This window comes from Stegostoma tigrinum, chromosome 13 (genome assembly GCF_030684315.1).
Source record: "Stegostoma tigrinum isolate sSteTig4 chromosome 13, sSteTig4.hap1, whole genome shotgun sequence".
In the NCBI taxonomy this organism is placed as follows: Eukaryota; Metazoa; Chordata; class Chondrichthyes; order Orectolobiformes; family Stegostomatidae; genus Stegostoma; species Stegostoma tigrinum.
In genome coordinates this window covers 34,605,408-34,631,380 of record NC_081366.1, presented here as the reverse complement: position 1 = coordinate 34,631,380, position 25,973 = coordinate 34,605,408, and the positions used below count along the sequence as shown (strand labels likewise).

Sequence of the window (25,973 nt, the reverse complement as noted above, 5' to 3'; positions counted from 1 at the left end):
TATATAAATGAGAAAAAAATTAATGACTGCAATATTAAATCACCAGTACAGTACAAAAGAATAGCACAATAAATAAGGAAACACAGCTTAGGTAAATTAACAAGAATAATTACCTCGAATTAAGCAGGTGACATCATTCAAGGACAAAGAATACTGGTAAAGAAAATTGTCATTCAGAAGTTTCATACCCTGGCAGCATTTAAAATGAAAGGTGAACACGTGCAATATGGTATGTAACTATTCTGTACACAATTTCATATTTTGCACAAAGGCATAAGCTTAGCAACATAGTCTCAAGTAAACACAGACCAACTTTAATTGACAAGATACGCTGTTTTAGCAGATGAATATCGATGGAAAAACATCATAATGCTATGCATAAGGCAGACGTACATTGGCTGCACTTTAAAAAAGGTGACAGCCTCAAAATCAAATATCAAAGCATCCTACCTACAAACAGTAGCACCAGCTGGCATCAAAAGAAATGCATTCTAGCAATAACATGGCCATTATTATTAAAATTGTCAGATTGTCTGGGCCTGCTATTTCAATATGATTGATGAAGTCAATGTGGCTTATTTGGCTTATAGTAGTCTAGTTGTGAATATATTCAAGTACAAAAACTAACTCAAAAAGATGGCAATAAAAACAAAAAACACTATCCAAAACAATGGAGGCAGCAATGAAAAAACTCCTTTACACAAATTTTTGTTAACTTCTATTCATTACTTCAGAATTCTCCATTTTAATAATAAGTTGGAGCACCATTGCTCCTTTACCAAGTATTTCAAGCACATGAATTATTCAACCATCTTACAACAATATGATCAGATTTCCTGAACCACACTAACGGGAAACAAAGTTTGATTTTCCAACAGTCAAGTCTTTTGCTACAAAATCAATACAAGATTTCCATAGGTCAGAAAATACTGGAATTCTTGCTTTTACTATGACTCCTCCTGGGAGATCACATTAGAGAATGAGTGCATTATTTATAAAGGTTAAAAGTTACATCTCCATTTGGGCTGTGCTTACATGCAGATCTCAACATCTTCAGACCACAATTTTTTTCTGTTTCACATGTGCCAGCATTTATCATTTACTTATTCTCTGGAAACAGTGAAAGATTGGTCAACACAAAGCGTTCAGATCCAAAACGCTAACTCTGCTTTCTTTCCACAGATGCTGAGTTTCTTCAGCAAATACTAATAAGTTACCACCTTTATAAATTTACTGAATGATAAATAATATAAAGTGAAACTATAATTATTCATAGAATCATAGAATCCCTACAGTGTGGAAACAGGCCCTTTGGCCCAACAAGTCCACACCAAACCGAGCATCCCACCCAGACCCAGCCACCTATAAACCACCTAATCTATACCTCCCTGAAAACTATGGACAATTTAGCATGGCCAATCCATCTAACCATTGGACAGTGGGAAGAAACCGGAGCACCGAGGAAACCCACACAGACACTGGGCGAACGCGCAAACTCCTCACAGACAGTTGCCCGAGGCTGGAATCGAACCCGGGTTCCTGGCGCTGTGAGGCAGCAGTGTTCACCAGTGTGCCATCATGCCGACCCAAAATGCTCACAAGCCTCCCCCCCCATATTTAAGTAAAACAGTACCAAGAAAGATTACACTATCCTTCTTACAATATCATTGCATTTGCAATCTGCCCCACAGCAATTTTCTATATTCCCATAATAATTTCAAACATTAAAGATCATCGCCCAAGGCCAGAATATGCATGACAGTAAAATTTTGGCATATGCAATTGCTTAGAAATGCTGCTTAGGTTTAGGTCACGTATACAAATTATTTGAATGTGAACAGAGGTGGTTATGGCTAGTAATTCTGCAGATGACACCAAAATTGGAGGTATAGTGGACAGTGAAGGTGGTTACCTTGGAGTACAACAGGATCTTGATCAATGGACCAACAGGCCAGAGAGTGACAGATGGAGTTTAATTTGGATAAATGTGAGGTGTTGCATTTTGGAAAGGCAAATCAAGACAGGGCTTATACATTTAATTGGAAGCTATCGAGGAGTGCTGCTGAACAGAGACCTTGGAGTGCAGGTTCATAGTTCCTTGAAAACAGAGCTGCAGGTAGACAGGACAGTGAAGGCAGCATTTGGTATGCTTGCCTGTATTGGACAGTGCATTAAGTATAGGAGTTGGGAGATGATATTGTGGCTGTGCAGAACTTTGGTTAGGCCATTTTTGGAATACCGTATTCAATTCTGGTCTCCCTGCTATTGAACAGATGTTGTGAAACTTGAAAGGGCTCAGAAAAGATTTACAAGGATGTTGCCAGGCTTGGAGGGATTGACCCATAAGAAGAGGCTTAATAGACTGGGGTTGTTTTCCATGGACGGTCGAAGGCTGAGGGATGACCTTATAGGGTGTATAAAATCACGATGGGCATGGATAGGCTAACTAGGCAAGGTCTTTTCCACGCAGTGGGGGTGTCCAAAACTACAGGTTTAAGGACACTGGTTTAAGATAAGAAGGAAAAGATTTAAAAAAGGGACCTAAGGGGCAACTTTATCCACACAGTGGGAGGTGCGTGTATGGAACGAGCTGCCAGTGGAAGTGGTAGAGGCTGGTACAATTACAACATTTAAACATTATGTGGATGGGTACATGAATAAGGCAGATTTAAGAGGGACGTGGGCCAAAGGCTGGCAAATGGGACTAGATTTATCTAGGATATCTGGTCAGCATGAACGAGTTGGACCAGAGTGTCTGTTTCTGTGTTGTATGTATCTATGATTCTAGGTAAAATCAAAGTAACATCAAGTATGAGAAAATTATCAGGGAAATTTAAAGAAAGGTAAAACTGCCCAGTTAATTCATATTTTCTTTTAAAAATATGTTGGGGTAGTTGGAGATATTTATGAGACAGAAAACACAAAATAAAATGGTAATGACAAATACGAATAAAAAGAAATCGTTTCTGAAATCTGCGACTAGTCATCAGCATATATCATTAACGACCACAGACTTGCGGTATAAAGCATATTACACAATGGAGAAGTTGCTTCTCACATTTGGGATGCACAAGCGAAGATATGTAGCATTTTTAATACCAGGCAGTAAAGTCAGAAAGTCTCTTTCCAGCAACCAAATGCAAGAATATTAAATTTCCTTCACTAATCAGTGAATGGTGGATATTTTGGGTTAGGTGAAGGGCTTAAACAAATTTCTTTTTTTTAACAAGGCACATGAAAATCCGAATTAGATTTTCCAACAGTACTAATTTCCATCAAACGTTTGCCATCTCTGGAAATGTTAGGGTCTCAAGAAGATTGGGTATTTTGTCTTGATATTAATACTTAAAACAAAAAAAAAACTCAGGGTGAATTACAGTTGGTGGACTTGCATGAGTGGAATTCAGAAGGTGGGTATGAAAATCATGTTTCATCTCAATCAGGAAGACAAAAGTTTGAGCGAAATAATTCTCTACCTTAGTGAGTCTCTGTGCAAGGTATTCAAACTATCAGTCAATCTGAATTTCATACTCCTGGTTATTGCTCCTTTGCAAGGTTCAGTCCTCGACATCTATCACTGAACTGTACAAAGTTGTGTATCCTGGAGGATAATTCTGATTGACAGCTGAATTACAGGCAGTGATTCAATTGATCAATAGTGGTGGACAGATAGAAGTTGGACATAACTGGAAAAACAAAACAAAAAAAAAACTTTTATTTCTACAACATATTATCAAATCTTCAGACTAATCAAAGTACTTTAAAGGCAATGGAATACCTTCGAAATGCAGTCATTGCCACTCCTGTCAACGTCTTCTTCCCCATGTTATTTCTTACCTCTACCCTTATAGATTCCACACAAACTCATTGATCTCTTTTTGCACCATCATTTTTTTCTGAAGGGCTTATGCATGAGACACATTTAATAATTTCAGAGTTAAAGAGATCCCCTAACACAATGCCCATAATACAATCCCTACCCACTCTAAATAATACCATTAAATATATTTTATTTTCATCCAAATTTGCAAACATTCCCAGGTGCAGCATCTAACAATACAATACTTTCCCAGTATTCCAGAAGACAAATTAATAGGGATTGAAGTCATTTGACTCATCATGTCTACTCTGCCATTCAACAAGATCATTGCTAATCTGATCACTTCCTGCCTTTTGCCCATAACCCAATTCCTTTAATGACCAAAAATCTGTCTTCTCTGCCATTTCCTGGTTCCGCCTTAATATTAGCGCTGCAGCCTCACAGCGCCAGGGACCCGGGTTTGATTCCAGCCTCGGGCGACTGCCGCCTCACAGCACCAGGGACCCGGGTTTGATTCCAGCCTCGGGCGACTGCCTGTGTGGAGTTTGCACATTCTCCCCGTGTCTGCGTGGGTTTCCTCCGGGTGGTCCGGTTTCCTCCCACTGTCCAAAGATGTGCAGGCTAGGTGGATCAGCCATACTAAATTGCCCATAGTGTTCAGGGGTGTGTGGGTTATAGGGGGATAGGTCTGGGTGAGATTCTTCAAGGGGCAGTGTGGACTTGTTGGGCCAAAGAGCCTGTTTCCACACTGTAGGAAACTAATCTAATTTCCTTGTTCTCCAAGGGGCAGATCACCACTTTAGCTTCTATTTTCTTTTATAGGTCTTTAAAGAAGGTCTTAAAGTCAGTCTTCAGATTTTGTGCTAGTTTGCTATTGGGTTCCCCCCCACCCCCACGACTCTTTTTTGATCAGCTTTATTGACCTTTAAAGCTTCCCAACCCTCTGGATTAGAAATAATTTTTGCCACATTTTATCTATTTCTTTCAATTTGATACTATCCTCAATTTCCTTAGAGTCAGTTTATCCCCTTCCTACAATCCTCATTTACTGAAAAGTATCTTTGCCGAAAGTCACAACCCACTTTGAGACGTCTGCCACTGTCACTCAACCATCTTTTCTGCTAAACTCCTTTCCCTGTCCATTCAAGCCAACTCAACTCTCATTCCTCTGTAATAGCCTTTGCTTAAAAGCTCAGTACAGTTTATTTGCAACCCAAGTCACTTAGTCTCAAACTTAAATGCCAAATTCGACCATATCATAGTCACTGCTCTCAGATTGTTTATTAAACTTGCCTCATTACACATTACCAGATCCAAAACAGCCTGATCCCTCATGGGATTCAAAATATTTTGTTACAGGAAACTGCCCTGAATACACTATGAATTCTTACTCATGGCTACCTTTGCAAATTTGGTTTTTCTAATCCACATGAAGATTATAGTCACCCATGATTAACAAACTGCCTTTATTACATGCTCTCATTATTTCATAATTTATTCTCTGACCTACAGAAGAGTTACGACTAGAGTTTTCCACTTGTTATTTCCTACTTCTAACCACACAGCTTCTACTTCATCCAATCCAAGGTCATTTCTTGCTATCATTCTTATTGCATCTCATAGTAACCAAGCTACCCCACTATGCTTTCCTTTCTACCTGCCCTTTCAAAAGTCTTGTAACCTTGAATAATTAATTTCCACGTTGATCTTTGTAACCACGTCTCTGTAATCACAATAAGATCATACCCATTAACCTCTACTTGTCATTAATTAATTTATTTCATTTCAATTACTACAGGCATTTAAAGTAAACAGTCATTAATCTTGCATTTTTAATCATTTGTCCCACTTTCATCATATTTACTGCTGTCTTCTTACGGTTATATATTCCTGTGCCTTACTGCTCTGGGTATCATTAGCAAAACAGTTCCCTGACAATGCTGTCATATCCCTTTGCTTTGTTATCGAATCACTAGTGTGGAAACAGCCCATTCAGTTCAATGAGTCTGCACTGACCCTCCAAAGAGCAGCCCAGCCCCACCCTTTCCTGTAATCCCACAATTACCACGGCTAACCCACCTAGTCTGCACATCCTGGTCACTAGTGGCCAATCTACCTAATCTGCACATCTCTGGGCCAACAGGGGAAATCCTTGCAGACATGAGGAGAACATATCAACTCCACACAGTCTCCCAAAGCTGGAAATGAACCCGAGTCCCTGGCATGACAGCAGCAGTGCTAAGCACTGAACCACTGTGCCGCAATCTCCCTTCGCACCCCCCAAACCACTACCGCACCACCCCTATTCTACGTATCCCTCTGCCCGAGCACCCTGCTCCCAAAAAAAAGACTGAAGCCCACACTATAGCCGCAGCAATTCAATCTGATGAGACACTGGCCCAATATGATTCAAATGAAGCCCGTCCCATTGGAACGGCTCCATTCTATCCCAATTCTACTGCCAATGTCCCCTGAACTGAAACCCATTCCTGCCACACCAATCTTACGTCATGTATCTAACTCCTCGACTTTATTTAACCTGAGCCAGTACATCTGAGACTCCGGTACAAACTCACATTATTACCTTAAAGGCTCTGCCTTCTAATTTAGCTCCTAAATCTTCACAATCTTTCAGCAGAATATCTAGCCAATTTGTCAAAGTTTGTAATGGTTGCAGGTAATCAAAGAATCACAGAAGTGTTACATCATAGAAGGTTCCAATGTGGCCTTCCAAATATGCATCATGACTTGGATCCAGACTCCTGCCCTTTTCCCTAAGCCTTGCATATGACTTAAGTAGAAACAATAATCAAATCTAATGTTTTCCTGAATGCCTCAATTGAACCTGCCTCCACCATACTTCCAGGCAGCAGATTCCGGACTCAAATTTTTCATCTGTGCAAAAGCTTTATCCACATCAGGTCTATTTTCTACATTTGTTTCCTAGTTATCATCAGTTCTGAAGATGTGTCACTGGACTCAGCGTTAATTTTGCTTTCTCTCCAGATGCTGCTAGACCTGTCGAACGTCTCCAGCAATTTCTGTTCTTGTTTCAGATCTTTAGCATCCACAGTTCTTTGTTTTATTTTATCATTGTACCATATTTGTTTGCTAGTGAGTGCCAAAAACTTTCAACACATGCAGTCGCTTACATGCAATAAGTGTTAGAATTAAATGTCTCTAATAACCTCAATGATGATGACACCTTTCTTGGCTGAAGAGTTTTCATTGGCCGTGAAAATGTTGATGGTCCCCATTCCCCACAGGCCATTCCCACCCATTTACCTTCCCACCCCTTTTCCTCCTCCCATTCCATCATGACCAAATGAGCACTCAGGGAATGAAATTTAAATTCCACATCAGAAAACAAGTCCAATCTTTCAAGCCAGACCTGACAAAGGCTGAGGTTTTATGCAATACCAAAATTGTTGATGTAGAAGTCAGTAGAGATGAAAAAGGGCAAAACATCCCAGAATACCTGATTCATTTTAATGGTTAGAACAGAAGCTGGGATGGATGGTCAGCAAAAGATCATGTACTTCGTGACACAGGTGAAAAATCACAGATTGCTGTGTATATCAGCCAAGAAAGCTGTGACTCACATGAAAAGCAAAGGGAAGAAGAAGCATCATTGCTGGCTACTGAGTGTTGACTCAGTGCTAAAAGGTCTCCCTGCAGATGAACAGGAGCAGAATGATGAAAACTCTTTCAGTGCTACTTCCAACAAGGAGGTCAATGATGACAACAATGACAGTGATGTGGATGGCACAGATGCCAAATCAAGAGTGTGAAGATGACAGTGAACCAGAAGAAATAACAGAAATGAAGGTTGATCAAGAGACTTCTTATAAAAAAAGGAAATGGAACAGAACACCATAAATAAAGAAGTTCCAGACATTTTGAAAAAGGAACTTGAGGATAGTTACTATAACATCAACAAAAGCATAAAAAAGAGAGTTGAAGAAGTCTCCATGTCAGATGAACATTATTAATATTTTGGAATCCTACGTGAAACATTTTGCAATTAATGCAGGCTTTTCAGCCAATGAAAGGCATTGTCAAAGTAATCCACAGATTCCAGTGAATCCTCATTACACTCCACCAGAGAAAAATGTTGCACTTTGTAAAGAAATGGTGGATGGTTTAAGAATCACATTTGACTTTACCCTATTTAATAACCTCAGCAAATGAGTAAAAAAAAGTTAAAATAGACACACTATCCAACTAATCTTTCTAATCTGAAATCCTAAGTTAAAGTATCAGATGCAATGGTACTGGAATTGCTGTTTGCTGATGACGGAGTTTGACTTTAACAGGTCATGAACTGATTTTTGCAAACAACTAACAACCATGGGCTAACATCAGCTTAGGAAAGCCAGGTATTCCAACCAAACACCACCAAATTCTGGCCATAACCCACAAATCATAGTTATCACCCAACTTAAAAAGGTTGTAGATAACTTTACTTATTTCATTGGCATAAGCTCTTAATTGACAGCAAGGTAGGAAACAGATTTTCAAGAGCAAAGTCAGCAAATTTACACAATTGACTGCAGAAGAAATAAGGTACTAATATTGCAACAAAACTGTGGTAATATCTACGTTCCCCAAAGCCAGTGAAATATAGGTTACTCATTCCCAATATTAAGCAGTTAGGCAGGTTCCAGATGAGATGCATTCAGAACATCATGGGAATAAACTAGGAGAACAAAGTTCCCAAACTCAGATACATTGGAGCAGAAATGCTTGGACTTGAAACACTCAAAACAGCCAAACTCAGATGAGACAGGCATTTAGCATCTATGATTGAAACCAAAATACCCAAAGCTGTCATGTACTTCCAACTTAAAAGTGGACACTGCCTGTGGAGTAGACCAATATTAAGGTTCAAGGGTTCCTTGAAGCTGAATCTCAAGGAACATGGCACGTCTGTCGTGGATTTGCAGAAAAAAAAATATCGCACAAGAAACCAGGGAGTGCATGATGTTGCATCATTTAAATAGCAAAGAACACAGGCAGCTAAAGATAAAATGCTAGCCAGAAAAACCAGACAGGCCCAACAAAGGTGAGAAAATTCAATCTTGCCCACTTTATGGAAAGCAACACAGGCAAGAAACCAACTTTCCTCTACAGCCATGAAGGAATGCACAACAGATCGTCATCTTCCATTAGCAAAGAGAAATTGGCAGAGGATCAAAACAGAATCTGTCAACTGAGAAGCAGCAGGATCTCACCAGTGAGACCTTTGGTGAAGCTAGGGAACATACAGTTGTTCTAATTGTAATTGTACCAGAGGATTGGACGGTGGCAACAAATGTGACTATTTTCAAAATGAATACAGCGATAGGATGATTAACCAGACTTCAGAAAGAAAATACCACAGTCCAAACAGCAGGAAGTCAAACGCAAAACTTTAAAATAAATTAGACAGCTTTGTTTAACAATTGATTTATATGGCAGAGACTTAAATTATCCAAAACTGGACTGGGATATGGAAAATACTTTTTGGTGCTAATGGTTACTTTTTGCAGTGAGTCCAGGGCTGTTTCTCAATTAATATGTTGTTACTTCATCAAGGAAGGAAGCATTCATTGGCCAAGTAAGTGAACTATAAATAGGGATACAGTAATCATAACATAGACAATAGGTGCTGGAGTAGGCCATTCGGCCCTTTGATCCAGCACCAACATTCATTATGATCATGGCATATAGTAATTCGGAAAAAGAAAGATACTACCCTAAATTATATGACAGAAAAGTGGCGAGCAGAATGCTAAATCAAAAACTGGTAATATTCAAACAGGAGATGGAGTGGATACAAAAAAAATACAACAAAGGTAAACTGTTGGTTGAAATCCATGGAAGAATATATTTAATTTGGAACAGAAATGCACTGATGTTTAGAAACTGACAAATTCAGAAATTTAAGTATGAAAACGGCAACAAGAAAGCAAGTGTAATGACAGAACTTAAATTACACAGCACTGTTGAACTGCAGTATTGTGGGCAAAAGAAGCTGTGTAATTGCAGAACATGGACCTATGAAAAGCAAAAGATCAAGCGGTTTTAGTTATTTTGTTTAGTTGATAACCACAAGCCAGAGCAACAGGTGATCACACTGAAGCATCAGACAAAAGTATGTGGTCGATTCATTATAGCGAGGATTGAACTCACATCCTCTTGAGTCATGGGCAGGAATTCTACCATTCAGCTGAGAAGTCCTAAAATGTGGGGAGCAAAGAAAATTTGCAAGACCAAAGTGATAAAAGGAATGTTTACATAAATATATACGACTAACTATAACACAACCATATTTTGCATATAATAGTTATTTAGGAGCTTATATACAGGAAAACTAGGAAACATACAGCTACTCTAATGTAGACTCAAAGGAATGGACAATGGCAACAAAATGCTTAACTATTTTCAAAACAAATGTATTGACAAGACAATTAACCAGACTTTAGTTATCAAATTGCTGTAGCCTGTATAACAAAGGAAATGAGTAAGTATTTGGATAAATAGCAGCTAATTAGAACCGATCACACATTTCCAAAAGGCAGGTCATGTTTGACAAAGACTTAAATTACTTAAAAGTTTTAATGAATGCAGCTTATAATGTAAATTGCAAAACACATTTGTAAAAGGTATTGCAACATAAACATAGCACGAGACTTAAATAAGCATGTAACCACCTGGAGATAGAAATTGTTGAAGGGTAGAAATGGTGCTTTTTCACAGCAGCCCTTACTGGAAACACTCTATATCTTAATGTGTACACACACACACACACAAACAATCCAGGTTCGATAAATAACCTACACCCCAACCTTCAGTTCACCTGGGCCATCTCCAGCACATCCCTCACCTTCCTGGACCTCTCAGTCTCCATCTCAGGCAACCAGCTTGTAACTGATGTCCATTTCAAGCCCACCAACTCCCACAGCTACCTAGAATACACCTCCTCCCACCCACCCTCCTGCAAAAATTCCATCCCCTATTCCCAATTCCTCCGCCTCCGCCGCATCTGCTCCCACGATAAGACATTCCACTCCCGCACATCCCAGATGTCCAAGTTCTTTAAGGACCGCAACTTTCCCCCCACAGTTATCGAGAACGCCCTTGACCGCGTTTCCCGCAACACATCCCTCACACCCCGCCCCCGCCACAACCGCCCTAAGAGGATCCCCCTCGTTCTCACACACCACCCTACCAACATCCGGATACAACGCATCATCCTCCGACACTTCCGCCATTTACAATCCGACCCCACCACCCAAGACATTTTTCCATCCCCACCCTTGTCTGCTTTCCGGAGAGACCACTCTCTCCGTGACTCCCTTGTTCGCTCCACACTGCCCTCCAACCCCACCACACCCGGCACCTTCCCCTGCAACCGCAGGAAGTGCTACACTTGTCCCCACACCTCCTCCCTCACCCCTATCCCAGGCCCCAAGATGACATTTCATATTAAGCAGAGGTTCACCTGCACATCTGCCAATGTGGTATACTGCATCCACTGTATCCGGTGCGGCTTCCTCTACATTGGGGAAACCAAGCGGAGGCTTGGGGACCACTTTGCAGAACACCTCCGCTCAGTTCGCAACAAACAACTGCACCTCCCAGTCGCATACCATTTCCACTCCCCCTCCCATTCTCTAGATGACATGTCCATCATGGGCCTCCTGCACTGCCACAATGATGCCACCCGAAGGTTGCAGGAACAGCAACTCATATTCCGCCTGGGAACCCTGCAGCCATATGGTATCAATGTGGACTTCAATAGTTTCAAAATCTCCCCTTCCCCTACTGCATCCCTAAACCAGCCCAGTTCGTCCCCTCCCCACACTGCACCACACAACCAGCCCAGCTCTTCCCCCCCACCCACTGCATCCCAAAACCAGTCCAACCTGTCTCTGCCTCCCTAACCGGTTCTTCCTCTCACCCATCCCTTCCTCCCACCCCAAGCCGCACCCCCATCTACCTACTAACCTCATCCCAACTCCTTGACCTGTCTGTCTTCCCTGGACTGACCTATCCCCTCCCTACCTCCCCACCTATACTCTCTCCACCTATCTTCTTTACTCTCCATCTTCGGTCCGCCTCCCCCTCTCTCCCTATTTATTCCAGTTCCCTCTCCCCATCCCCCTCTCTGATGAAGGGTCTAGGCCCGAAACGTCAGCTTTTGTGCTCCTGAGATGCTGCTTGGCCTGCTGTGTTCATCCAGCCTCACATTTTGTTATCTTAGATAAATAACAGTTTGCTGATCATCCCAAACTGAGGGATTTTGGCAAATTGTGTTGAGAAATCGGTGATTAGTAAGAAGACTTTGCAAGATAGCCAGAAAACAGGGGTCGTGGGTGTAGTTCAACATATAACCATTGTGAAGAAATACAGCTTGGAAAATAAAGGAAAATCCAATCAGATTTCTAATGGGGCAGGTCTACACATACACAAGATATTGGATTTGTAGGTATATCTACCTACAAAGTTCCTGTTTTTGTATATCAAGGCAGAGAATGCTAAAGAAAAAATTAAAAAGTGGTGATGTCAGCCTGTACAGAACTTGAATGAAGCTGATCAAAGCAATGGAAAAAGGTACAAATACAGATTGGGCGTTATCGTTGAATACAAAAAGATTTTCTCTAATATAAGCCATCTTCTTCAACCACTTTTCCCTCCATTCTAATGCAAGAGACTCAGAGTTCTTTGGCACAATCATCAAGAAAATGATCATCTGAATTTGCTGTGTCCCTCCCATGATCCCGTGACCAAAGTTTCATAGAATCACAGAGTCCTACTGCCCTTTGGCCCAAAAATCCACAATGAACCTCGGAGCATCCCACCCAGACCCACTCCCCTATCACCCACCTCATCTACACCTCCCTGAACACTATGGGCAATTTAGCATGGCCAATCCACCTAACCTGCACATCTGTGGACTGTGGGAGGAAACCCACACATTCACGGGGAGAACGTGCAAACTCCACACAGACAGCCGCCTGAGGGTGGAATCGAACCCAGGTCCCTGGTGCTGAGAGGCAGCAGTGCTAATCACTGAGCCACCATGCCGCCCTTACTTTGTTTGCCCCATACCCCAAATATTGTCTAATCAACCTGTTGATATATCTTATTATACACTTCTGAACTAGGGAAGATTTGAACCTGGGCCACTCAGTCCAGAGGTTGCGACATGATCATTAACTACGAGGGGCACTACCCTCCCCCCACTCTCTCTAGGCTCAGTCTATGGGAGGCCACCGGAGTTTCCTTGATCCTACTACCATTAATTTGATCACCTTTCCCTTCTGACTCCAACACTAGCCAATCTTGTGAATGGTTCTCTCTCTCAGATGTTGTCCCTTTCTCCTGTAACTGTCATCACCCACAGATTTCTCTCCACAGAATAAAAAATTCATCTGCCTAAAATGGTGAAAGATTGCAGATGATCATCTTGGTTCTCAATTGCGAATCACCAAAGTTTAGTATGCAGGTACAGCAATTAGGAAAGCTAACAGAATGCTAAGATATATCACAAGCGGATCCAAATGCGAAAGCAGGATGATTAAGCTTCAATTACACAAGGCACAAGTGAGACCACATTTGGAATATTTTGCACAGTATTGGTCACCTTGCATTGGAGGCAGTTCAGTGGTTTACAAGACTAATAGCTAAAATGGATGAATTACCTATACAGGAAAGATCAAAGAGGCTAAACGTCTAACTACTGGAATTTAGAACAGTAACAGGCAACTCAATTAACAAAAAGCCCTGGGGGTCTTGACAAGACAGATTTGAAGAGAATGTTTCATCTTGGGGGAAGATGTAGAATTCTTAAAACAAAATCATTTTAAAAACAGAGATGAGGCAAAGTTTTTAATTTCACTATTGACAGCCTTTGGAAAATCATTTTGAAAAGGTACTGGAAGCAGAGTCCTTTAATACTTTTAAGGCAGAGGTAGATGGATTCTAAGTAATCAAGGGATTTTAAAGTTATCAATGACAGGCTAGAATCCGAATTTGAGGCCAGAATCATATCAACCGTGAAATCATTAAATGAGACAGCTGGTTCAAAGAACTGAACAGCCTACTCCTGCTCCAGATTCACTTGTTCTGTTTACAACATTGATGCCATATTTGAACTGGTGATGAGCCTCTGGTCTTACGCTCGAACTTCCTATTTTCATTAAGATCACCCAACTTGGCCGTTCTCAACTCCTTGCTAGTGAAACCCTCATTTTCTGTGGGCTGATGCCTGCACAACAACCATCATAAACAAGGTCATCTAATATCCTGCTGTCTATATATTAACTTGCTGCAAGTCTTGTTCACCTATTAGCTCTATGCTTGCTGACCTACACTGGTTCCTGGCCAAGCAATGCTATGACTTCAAAATTCTCAATGTTACTTTCAGATACCTTCATAAACTTGCAGCCTCCCTCTTCTCCTTCAATTCTTTTTCATTCATTCACAGGATGTGGGTATTGTTGGCTGGACCAGCATTTATTGCCCATCCGCAGAGGACAGTTGAGAGTCCCCAACGTTGCTCAGAGTCTAGAGTTACACGAAGGCCAGACCAGGTAAAGACAGTTTCCTTTAGAGAAGGAAATCTATGAGCTGGATGATCTTATGACAATTGGCAGTGGTTACATGGTTGCTGCATTAGCTTTCTAATCCATATTTATTTTCAAACTGAATTCAAATTTCACCATCTGCCATGGTAGGATTTAAACACATGCCTCAGAACATTAGACTTCTGGGTTACTGGTTAAGCAACTAACAAGCCACTGCTGTGTGCATCCTAAGACTAATTTCTTTACTCTTGGTGGGCATGACTTCAGTTGCCACTCTCTGGAATAGTTACTATAATGTTCTCAGCCTTTCTACCTCACTTTCCTCCTTTAAAGACACTCCTTAAAACTTAACTGTTTTGGTCAAGCTTTTCATTACCCGATCTAATATCACATTTGTTTCAATGTCATATTATATTTGATAATGCTCATCATGAAATGTGTTGTTACATCCAGGGCATTTTGTGAATTGGTGGCTGTCAGAGATGAAATCAAATTGAGTCTCTTTCCACCAACATCTTCCTCCAAATCAGTGATGTCAATTTTTAAGGAGATGATCAAATGGAGGCTTTGATAAAGCTGATCACGACAGATTATTCCACATGTCTTATGAAACAGTAATGAAGAGGCATAGAAATAAATTAAGAGAATGGTCAAATAGAAGGGCAGGAAACATTTCTTTGCCTGACACACATGGTGACATGAGTTCATTGTGAGATTTTGCACCACTGATGATTTGCTTGACTCAAGGACAGCAGCATGATCTTGACGGTCTCAGTCATCTACTTCTGTGCTGTAACATTCAGGAATTCTCGTATACAGAAGATACTATGTATTATAAGACAGAAACAGCTCAGTTTTGCAAATCATTAAAAATCAGGCTAATTTAGCAGCACTGGTAAACAAATAATGCTTAAAACAGACAGCAGGAGGAACTTTCTGAAACTGAATTGCTCGGACAAGGAATATACTTTCAGCGTTACAGGATGAGACAGACGACAGCAACTTTCAACTTTTAGGCTGAATTCACAGATGAAGGGAAACAGGTTCTGGCTATGGAAGCAGCTGGGAAAGTGTAATCAAAATTAACTTGGTAGGAAAACAAATATCAACGTCAATTGTTGGTCTAAGTCAGCTGTTTTGATGTTTGAATTTATTTGTATTTATACATTTACATTTAAATGAAATATAAAACTATAATGTTCAGTAGTCTCTGACAAGTAATCTGAATAAAAATCAGACAAGCATAATAGTTTCGACAGATACAAAAATTTAAACAGAATGGGTAGAGAGTTAGACCACAAAAATAATTATATAAAACTTGCATGCTTATGCTGATAGTTGTCATAATTTTTTTTTTTAAAAAAACATGTCTGTTGAAATTACTTACTGAAATTCAGAATGTTCCTTGCTTTTTTTTGAAGTTTTACAAAATTTGAAATTGCCCCAAGTGATTAATTTCAGGCAAGATCAACTGCTTTGTTCTTTTTAATCTAGCTCATGATTCTTATATAACTTAATTTTACATTTTTTCTGATGTGAACTTGCATGACGATTAAATCAAAACGGCTTTAACTGTTGCCAACTACACGTCATATACTACGTAATTTCCACTGACCCAAAGCAGCAGCAGTTTTATTACAACACTACTGAAGTCTAACTTAGATATCCAAACAAAAATGGCAGAGGAACTGAATAAGTTCTATGCATCAGATTTCACAATGGAAGACATCAGCAGCATACCAGAACTTTCAGAGAGTCTGGGCAGAGGTGAGTGTAGCGCCATCACTAAGGAGAAGGTGCTAGGGAAGCCGTAAGATCAGAATGTGGATAAATCACCCGAACCAGATATCACAAGTAGATAGCGAGGAGATGGTAAAGGCATATGTTGTGATATTTCAGGAATCAAAGGAGGCACCGATGGTTCCAGAGGACTAGAACATCACCAATGTAACACCTTTGTTTAAGAGAGCGAGGTAGAAGACAGAAAATTGTAGGCGGATTCACCCGGCCTTCGTTGTTGGTAATAATTGAGAGTCCATTATAAAAGATGAGATTGCAGAATACTTGGAAAGATATTGTAAAAAAGGTACGAATAAGCAAGACTTCATCAAGGGGAAGTCATGCCTGACAAATGTGCTTGAATTCTTCAAGGAGGTAACGAGCAAATTAACCAAAAAAAGGAGACCCAGTGGACATGATCTATTTGGATATCCAGAAGGCCTTTGGCAAGGCTGCTAAATAAGAGTCCATGGTGTTAAGGGCAAGGTACTGACATTAATGGCAGATCTGACTGAAACTTACAGGACACTGACAGGCCTAAATAAAATGGACGTGGAAATGATGTTTCCACTAGTAGAAGACAATAAGACTCAAGAGTACAGCCTCAGAGTGAACTGACAGGAGGACTTTCTTTAGCCAGTGAATGCTAAATCTATGGAACTCATTGATCACAGAGGCTGAGGAGACACAGTCATTGAATGCGTTGAAGATAGATACATAGGCTCTCGATTAGTTACTGAATCGTGTGTTATGGAGAGAAGGTAGAAGACTGAGAAACAGAGCCATGATTGAATAGCAAAGTAGGTTTGATGGGCCAAATAGCCGGATTCTGGTCTTATGAAGGGAAATGGCTTAGCTCTGGCCAATAGGGTTACAAAGAATCCAAAGAGATTCTACAAATCATAAAGGACAAAAGAATAATTAAAGAGAGAATAGGGCCTCTTAAAGATCAACAAGGCAGCCTAGGGCACAAAGGGCGGTGATGTGTGGAATGTGCTGCCGGTGGCAGAAGCAATCACAATAGCAGCATTCAAGAAGCACCTAGACGAAAACATGAATAGGAAGGGAATGGAGGGAAACAGATCCTGTAAGTGAAAACAATTTTAGTAAAGAAGGGCAAAATATGTTGGCGCAGGGTTGGAGGTCCAAAGGGCCTGTCCCTGTGCTGTATTTTTCTTTGTTCTTCTATATGTGGAACTGCAGGAAATGGGGGAGATACTAAACTAGTATTTTGCATCGGTATTTACCGTGGAGAATGATATTGAAGCTGGAGAAATAAACAGTGATATCTTGTAAAGTGTCTATATTACAGACGCGGTGGTGGTTGTGGAAGTCTTAAAATGCATAAAAGGTGGATAAATCCTCGTGGCCAGATCAGTTGTATCCCAGAACTTTGTGGGAAGCAAGGGATTTGATTTTTGGGCCCCTTGCTGAAATGTCTCTGGTCATCAAAAGCCACAGGTGAGGTGCCAGAAGACTAAAGCGTGAATAATGCGGTGCCATTATTTAAGAAAGTTGGTGAGGAAAAGCCAGGGAATGATAGACCAGCAGGCCTGATGTCAGTGGTAGGTGAGATGTTGGAGGGGATTCTAAGGGACTAGATTTGTGCGTATTTGGAAAGGCAAGGACTGATTAGGGGTAGTCAACATGGCTCTGTGCATGGGAAATCATGTCTCATTAACTTGGAGTTTTACATAGAACATTACAGCACGGTACAGGCCCTTCGGCTCTCGATGTTGTGCTGACCTGTCATATCGATCTCAAGCCCATCTAACCTACACTATTCCATTTATGTCCATATGCTTGTCCAATGACGACTTAAATGTACCTAAAGTTGGCGAATCTACTATTGTTGCAGGCAAGCGTTCCACTCCCTTACTACTCTGAGTAAAGAAACTACCTCTGATATCTGTCCTATATCTTTCACCCCTCAATTTAAAGCTATGCCCCCTCGTGCTCGCCGTCACCATCCTTGGAAAAACGCTCTCCCTATCCACCCTATCTAACCCTCTGATTATTTTATATGTTTCAATTAAGTCACCTCTCAACCTTCTTCTTTCTAATGAAAGCAGCCTCAAGTCCCTCAGCCTTTCCTCGTAAGACCTTCCCTCCATACCAGGCAACATCCTAGTAAATCTCCTCTGCACCCTTTCCAAAGCTTCCACATCGCTCTTATAATGCGGTGACCAGAACTGTACACAACACTCCAAGTGCGGCCACACCAGAGTTTTGTACAGCTTCACCATAACCTCTTGGTTCCGGAACTCAATCCCTCTATTAATAAAACCTAAAACACTGTATGCCTTCTTAACAGCCCTGTCAACCTGGGTGGCAACTTTCAAGGATCTGTGTACATGGACACATAGATCTCTCTGCTCATTTACACTGCTAAGAATTTTACCATTAGCCCTGTACTTTGCCTTCCAGTTACTCCTACCAAAGTGCATCACCTCACACTTGTCTGCATTAAACTCCATTTGCCACCTCTCAGCCCAGCTCTGCAGCTTATCTATGTCTCTCTGCAACCTACAGCATCCTTCGTCACGATCCACAACTCCACCGACCTTCGTGTCGTCTGAAAATTTACTAACCCATCCTTCTACGCCCTCATCCAGGTCATTTATAAAAATGACAAACAACAGTGGACCCAACACTGACCCTTGTGGTACACCACTAGTAACTGGTCTCCAGGATGAAGATTTCCCATCAACTACCACCCTCTGTCTTCTTTCAGCAAGCCAATTTCCGATCCAAACTGCTATATCTCCCACAATTCCACTCCTCCACATTTTTTGAAGAAGCGAGAAAGAAAACTGATGAATGCAGGGCAATGGCAGTAGTCTATAGGCCTTACCGAAGTCCATTCGACAAGGTTCCATATGGTAGACTGGTTAGCAAAGTTAGATCATATGAAATTCAGAGATAGCTAGCCATTTGGATACAAAATTGACTTGAAGGCAAGGGAGAGGGGGCAGTGGAGGGTTACTTTTTGGACCGGAGGTGCTGGGTCCACTGCTTTTTGTCATTTATATAGATGATTTGGATGTGAGTACAGGAAGAATGGTTAGTCAATACACAAATGACACCAAAATTGGTGGTGTAGTGGACAGCAAAACAGGTTACCTCAGCGTACAATGGGAATTCGATCAGGTGGGCCAAGGAGTGGCAGACAGAATTTAATTTAGATAAATGAAGTGTTGCATTTTGGTAAGGCAAATCAGGGCAGGCCTTATACACTTAGTAGTAGGATCCTGGGGAGTGTTGCCGACCAAACAGACCTTAGGATGCAGGCTCAGTGTTCCTTGAAGGTGGAGTCCCAGTTGGACAGGGTAGAGAAGGCGGTATTTGGTGTACTTCCCTTTATTTGTCAGCGCATTGAGTATATGTATTGGGAGACAATGTTGCAGCTGTACAGGATATTGGTTAGGTCACTGTTGGAATAATGCATTAAATGCTGGTCTCTGTGCTCTAGAACAGATGTTGTAAAACTTGATAGGGTTCAGAAAATATTCACAAGGATCTTGCTAGGGATGGAGGGATTGAGCTGTAGAGAGAGGCTGAATAGGCTGGGGCTATTTTCCCTGGAGTGTCAGAGGCCAGTGACCTTACAGAGGTTAGTAAAATCAGGAGGCGCATGGGTAGGGTGAAGAGCAAGAGCCAAGATCTTTTTCTCAGAACAGGGGAGTCCAAAACTCAAGGGCATAGGTTTAAAGGTAAGAGGGGAAAGATTTTAAAAGGGACCCAAGGGGCAACATTTTCATGCAGAGGGTGGTTTGTGTATGGAATGAGCTGCCAGCCGAAGTAACGGAAGCTTGTATAATTATAGAATTCGGATGGGTATATGAATAGGAAGGGTTTAGAGGGCTATGAGCCAAATGCTGGCAAATGGGACTAGATTTATTTAGGATAACTCATCGTTAAGGACAAGTTTTTCTTAAGTGTCAGTTTCCATGCTGTACGAGTCGATGACACTATGTCTTACTGTCAAAGTCATCTGAAGACAGAAACAGAAATACTGCAATTTTGACCAGCTGATTATCTAGATTTTAAGAAGATTTCCCAGACAGTCTGATAAACCATTTGGAAAACCTTTCAGGTCTCTGTGCTTCTAATTAATTTAAGAAATGTTGTCACTTTTCTAATGGCATTTTTAAAAGTTTAAGCTGAAATGAAGTGCCAATGAACAAATCTCAGCAAATGCATCATTTAAGCACAGAATTCAATTTTCGTTGCTAAAGAATCAATGCAGAACCCCAAGTCTTAATACTTCTAACTGGCCGTCGTCAGTCAATGCAAGCAACTGCAGTGCAAAGGTCCATTAACAAAAACACTAATAAATTATCCCTTGAAAAGCAATGGAAGGTGTTGCCAATAATGCTAACAAACAGCATCCACACAGTAATAGAGATAATGGGAACTGCAGATGCTGGAGAATCCAAGATAACCAAGTGTGGAGCTGGATGAACACAGCAGGCCCAGCAGCATCTCAGGAACACAAAAGCTGATGTTTCGGGCCTAGACCCTTCATCAGAGAGGGGGATGGGGAGAGGGTTCTGGAACAAATAGGGAGAGAGGGGGAGGCGGACTGGAGATGGAGAGAAAAGAAGATAGGTGGAGAGTATCGGTGGGGAGGTAGGGAGGGGATAGGTCAGTCCAGGGAAGACGGACAGGTTAAGGAGGCGGGATGAGGTTAGTAGGTAGGAAATGAAGGTGCGGCTTGAGGTGGGAGGAAGGGATAGGGGAGAGGAAGAACAGGTTAGGGAGGCGGGGACAAGCTGGGCTGGTTTTGGTATGCAGTGGGGGAAGGGGAAATTTTGAAGCTTATGAAGTCCATGTTGATACCATTGGGCTGCAGGGTTCCCAAGCGGAATATGAGTTGCTGTTCCTGCAAGCTTCGGGTGGCATCATTGTGTCACTGCAGGAGGCCCATGATAGACATGTCGTCTAAGGAATGGGAGGGGGAAGTTAAAATGGTTCGTGACTGGGAGGTGCAGTTGTTTATTACGAACCCCCGCAGTGGACGAGAACGCCCTTGACCGCGTCTCTCGCATTTCCCGCAACACATCCCTCACACCCCGCCCCCGCCCCAACCGGATCCCCCTCGTTCTCACATACCACCCCACCAACCTCCGGATACAACGCATCATCCTCCGACATTTCCACCATCTACAATCCGACCCCAACACCCAAGACATTTTTCCATCCCCACCCTTGTCTGCCTTCCGGAAAGACCCCTCCCTCTGTGACTCCCTTGTCCGCTCCACACTCCCCTCCAACCCCACCACACCCGGCACCTTCCCCTGCAACTGCAGGAAGTGCTACACTTGCCCCCACACCTCCTCCCTCACCCCCATCCCAGGCCTCAAGATGACTTTCCATATTAAGCAGATTTTCACCTGCACATCTGCCAATGTAGTATACTGTATCCACTGTACCCGGTGTAGCTTCCTCGACATTGGGGAAACCAAGTGGAGGCTTGGGGACCGCTTTGCAGAACACCTCCACTCGGTTCACAATAAACAACTGCACCTCCCAGTCGCAAACCCTTTTAACTCCCCCTCCCATTCCTCAGACGACATGTCCATCATGGGCCTCCTGCAGTGCCACAATGATGCCACCCGAAGGTTGCTGGAACAGCAGCTCATATTCCGCTTGGGAACCCTGCAGCCCAATGGTATCAATGTGGACTTCACAAGCTTCAAAATCTCCCCTTCCGCCATTGCATCCCAAAACCAGCCCAGCTCATCCCCTCCCCCCACTGCATCCCAAAACCAGCCCAGCTTGTCCCCGCCTCCCTAACCTGTTCTTCCTCTCACCTATCCCTTCCTCCTACCTCAGGCCGTACCTCCATTTCCTACCTACTAACTTCATCTCGCCTCCTTGACCTGTCCGTCTTCCCTGGACTGACCTATCCCTTCCCTACCTCCCCACCTATCTTCTTTTCTCTCCACCTCTGGTCCGCCTCCCCCTCTCTCCCTATTTATTCCACAACCCTCTCCCCATCCCCCTCTCTGATCAAGGGTTTAGGCCCGAAACGTCAGCTTTTGTGCTCCTGAGATGCTGGTTGGCCTGCTGTGTTCATCCAGCTCCACACTTCGTTATCTACACAGTAATAACCTACTCAGGTCACGGGCTGGAAATTGAGGGAAACAACAGGCTCCCCAAAGCCCGTCAGCCATCTAGAAGGCAAATATCAGGAGTATGACAGAATACATTCCACCTGGCTGGATAAGTACAGCTTGAAAAACTTGAAGTCATCCTGGACAAAGCAGCTCATTTGATTAGCACTCATTCACCAACATTACTCTTTCTACAAGTAACAGAGGGGCAGCTGTGCATACCATTTGCAAAATGCATTGCAACAATTCATCATGAGTCCAGTGACAACTTCTACACCACAATTTTTACCATTTTGAAGGACATGGGCAACAAATACAAGATACACCATCATGCGCATTGATTGTAACTACACCACCATTCCTTGAATGTCACTAATCAAATATTGAAACTCCCTTCCTCAGAACAGTGTATTTGCACCAAATGGACTACTGTTGTTCAAGGCAGCTCACCAACTTCTAAAAGACAACAGAGATTAGCTATAAATGTTAGCCTGGTCAGAGAGGCTCACATCAAATGAGCTTTAAAAATTGTTTAGCTTACTGCATAAAATACATCGTACGTCAACATAATTACCTCAGCCACTGACGCTGGATAGAGGGGACATTTTCACCTGTTTGTCTCTTGACAAATTTTTTTAAAAGCTACTGGTGAATTTCAATGAAACTTGGTACACTAATCGGGCATGGCCCAATGAACAAATAATTAGGTTTTAGCAAAGATACAGATTAAATTCTGGGTTTTTTTTAAAAAATCAGTTGAAAAGAAATGACAAATTGCCTCTTTTCTTTAAGAAATGAAAGGACTCAGAAGCAAAAAGCAATGGCCAAATAGCTAAAAGGTGAGAGATAATGGGAACTGCAGATGCTGGAGATTCCAAGATAATAAAATGTGAGGCTGGATGAACACAGCAGGCCAAGCAGCATCCCAGGAGCACAAAAGCTGTTGTGCTCCTGGGATGCTGCTTGGCCTGCTGTGTTCATCCAGCCTCACATTTTATTATCTTAGCTAAAAGGTGATGTTGGCTAATGAAGAGGAAAAGGCAGGAGGAGTATTAAGGCCACACAGTTGGGTAGACCACATGCAATAAAAACAAAAGATTCATGCAAATAATAACAGTACAGAAGTGCAAGACGATAACACTAAACAAGACTGCCTTTGCATTTTTTTGTGGGGCAAGAGAAAAATATGCCTACAAAGGACAACTATGTAAAATATTCATTCTGCTGCTTAAAAACATAATTAGATTACAGTACAATTTGCTCAAATTAATGACCATCTCTATGACTCTATTATAGTGACTCTTCACTTACCCTATGAAATTATAATCATTTAATTTTCACTCTCCATCCAAAAAAAATTTAATTTCCTCACTGATATTTGAAATTCAAGAACTTGGTCTCGAGTATAATTTCAACAGAAAAGTAATACTCGTATATTTTCTTGCAACTTTAAGAAACTATTAGTACAATATACAGTAATGTCTATGTACAATTAACATAAAATATCTTAATTTATTGGTATGATATAAAATTCAATGATTTTAACATTAGCTTGTCATGCAAATTATTTAGAATCAGGATTTTTGAACATCAATAAGTCTACTTATCAGAAGTTTAATTTAAAAGTATCAATTTCAGCACTTTTATATAACACCCAATAAATATACAAATCAAAGTGCATCCATATTAAATGTTATTTGTTACAATAATCTCAAATTATGATGCATTTAAAAAATAAACTTGGATACAAAATGACATTCTATCAGAAAACTTTTTAAAGAAATTTATTACGCCCTAAGGAGGCAGCTTTATTATGTCTAAGGATATAAATTAAATCACCGAAAACTAAAACAGCTTCGAAGTCTGTGAACTACCCTTGAGTTTGGCAAAATCTAGGTAATAGCTCAACGATCCAGCAGCTGCTGTTCTCTTGTCGAGAACGGAACCCAGCATTCAACCCCCACCCCCAGCTTCACTATCATCTGATCAGATTTCATTGTAGCCACCGACAATCTCGACTCTCTTCCCGGGAAATCACACACACCTGTCCCTTTCTCAGGTCTGTTCTAAGGTTGGAACAAACAATATTCGGGAACTAGACATTTCATCCTTTGTTCCTCAAAGCAAAAAAAAACATTTTGATCATCGCCCCCGCTTGGCACAGCGCGCAATGAATAGCCGCAACTACAACTGCGGACGGGGCACAGTACCCACTTCCTAAAACTTTCCACCTCAATTTGTCTCCCTGTGTCCTCCTTCCTCCGCAGCCATTCCGTAAACACAGCCTCTAACCCACTGGAGTTTCGGGTTGGGCCGGGCCGCAAATCAGGAAACCACAGCCCGAATAAAGGCGGCTTCCCCGTGGCCTGAGATGGAGAGGGTGCAAATGGCCGAAATAAAACAATCCAGCTGAGATGACGGGAGGTTTGAAATGGCAGGCACCCCAAAGGCCTCTGCAGCCCGAGTGGGGGCAGCGGGGAGAAGGCAGCTCCCGGGGCGACGCCATGTCCTAGACTTCAGTGGAAAACTTCACAAAACCGCCCGCATTGAGCGCCGCAACCCTTACAACAATACTCCCAACCCGCCGCTGTTCTCCCTGTACCTGGAACTCGACACTTTTCTTATCTTTTTGCTTGGTTTTTTTGTTTCATTTCTTTTTTCCCCTCCTCTCCCGAACTTCCCTCTCGGATCCAGAGAGGAGCTGGCGACGCTCAGACTGCAGGCGGAGCACAGGGAGAGAGTAACCCTCCGCGAGATGGGGGAGGGGGCGGGAAGGCAGACTAGGACATCAAGGATGGGCGGGGGGCTAAAAGAGAGTGACATCGAGGATGAGAAAGGAGAGGGAGGGACATCGAGGATGAGAAAGGAGAGGGAGGGACATCAAGGGTGAGGAGGGGGGTGGGAGAGGACATCAAGGGTGAGGAGGGGGGTGGGAGAGGACATCAAGGGTGAGGGAGGGTGAGAGAGGGGGGCATCAAGCGGGAGGGGAGGTGGGAGAGGAGTACATTGAGTGGAAGGAGGGAGGGATATCAAGGATGCGAATGGGCATGGTGGGGAAGAGAGAGACATAAAGGGGGAGAGAGGGACAACACAGTGGTTAACATTGAATAAACGTTTATTGCATGATTAGATATGAATTAAAAGCAAATTTAATACCATAGCTTGAAAAAAAATGTCATGTTGATGAGATAATAGTGTGAAGCTGGATGAACACAGCAGGCCAAGCAGCATCAGAGGAGCAGGAAAGTTTCACGTTTCGGGTCGAGATCCTTCTTCAGAAATGATGACTTGATTTGGGCAGACGTTTTGAGGTTGCTCTGTTGTTAATGCAGGGGCTGAGGCTTGGATTCATCATCACCACCATCACCTTCAAGTACAGTTGTGGTTGCATGGTTAGAGTGAAAAATAGTTAATCCCGGTGGCTGTGGTTCATTGCCTTCTGACTGTTTCTTTGGGGGTGGGGGGTGTTGACTTAAAAAAATCCCATTTTTACTGCTTTGTCCTTTTTCTTTTTTTCATGAAGCTGTTTGTAGGATGCAAAATAAGATCTTATCCTACGAACTGCTACCCTGCTGTGTTCTGCATTGTAATCTATGTCCTCTAACAGCTACAACTGCTTCTCAATTTCCTTCAGGAAAGAAGACAAAACAGAAGTGGAAAGCTCTCATGGTGCTGTATCCT

The 25,973-nt window shown here is 42.1% G+C and overlaps 1 protein-coding gene and 1 pseudogene across 2 annotated transcripts in view; one reads left to right on the top strand and one right to left on the bottom strand.

Moving 5' to 3' along the window:
• The window catches only part of LOC125458257 (mothers against decapentaplegic homolog 5), a 70,182-nt gene extending 45,110 nt beyond the window's left edge, over positions 1 to 25,072 (bottom strand). Inside the window, exons 1-2 of one of the 2 annotated variants that reach the window (XM_048543379.2) lie at positions 24,895 to 25,072; positions 3,477 to 3,686 (exon numbers count right to left, since the gene is read on the bottom strand). The gene's annotated coding sequence lies outside the window, so the exon portion shown is untranslated. The remainder of the gene's footprint in view (positions 1 to 3,476; positions 3,687 to 24,894) is intronic. The other variant, XM_048543378.2, reaches the window with a different exon arrangement.
• On the top strand, positions 7,146 to 8,011 carry LOC125458436 (male-specific lethal 3 homolog; annotated as a pseudogene).
• Positions 25,073 to 25,973: the final 901 nt, after the last annotated feature.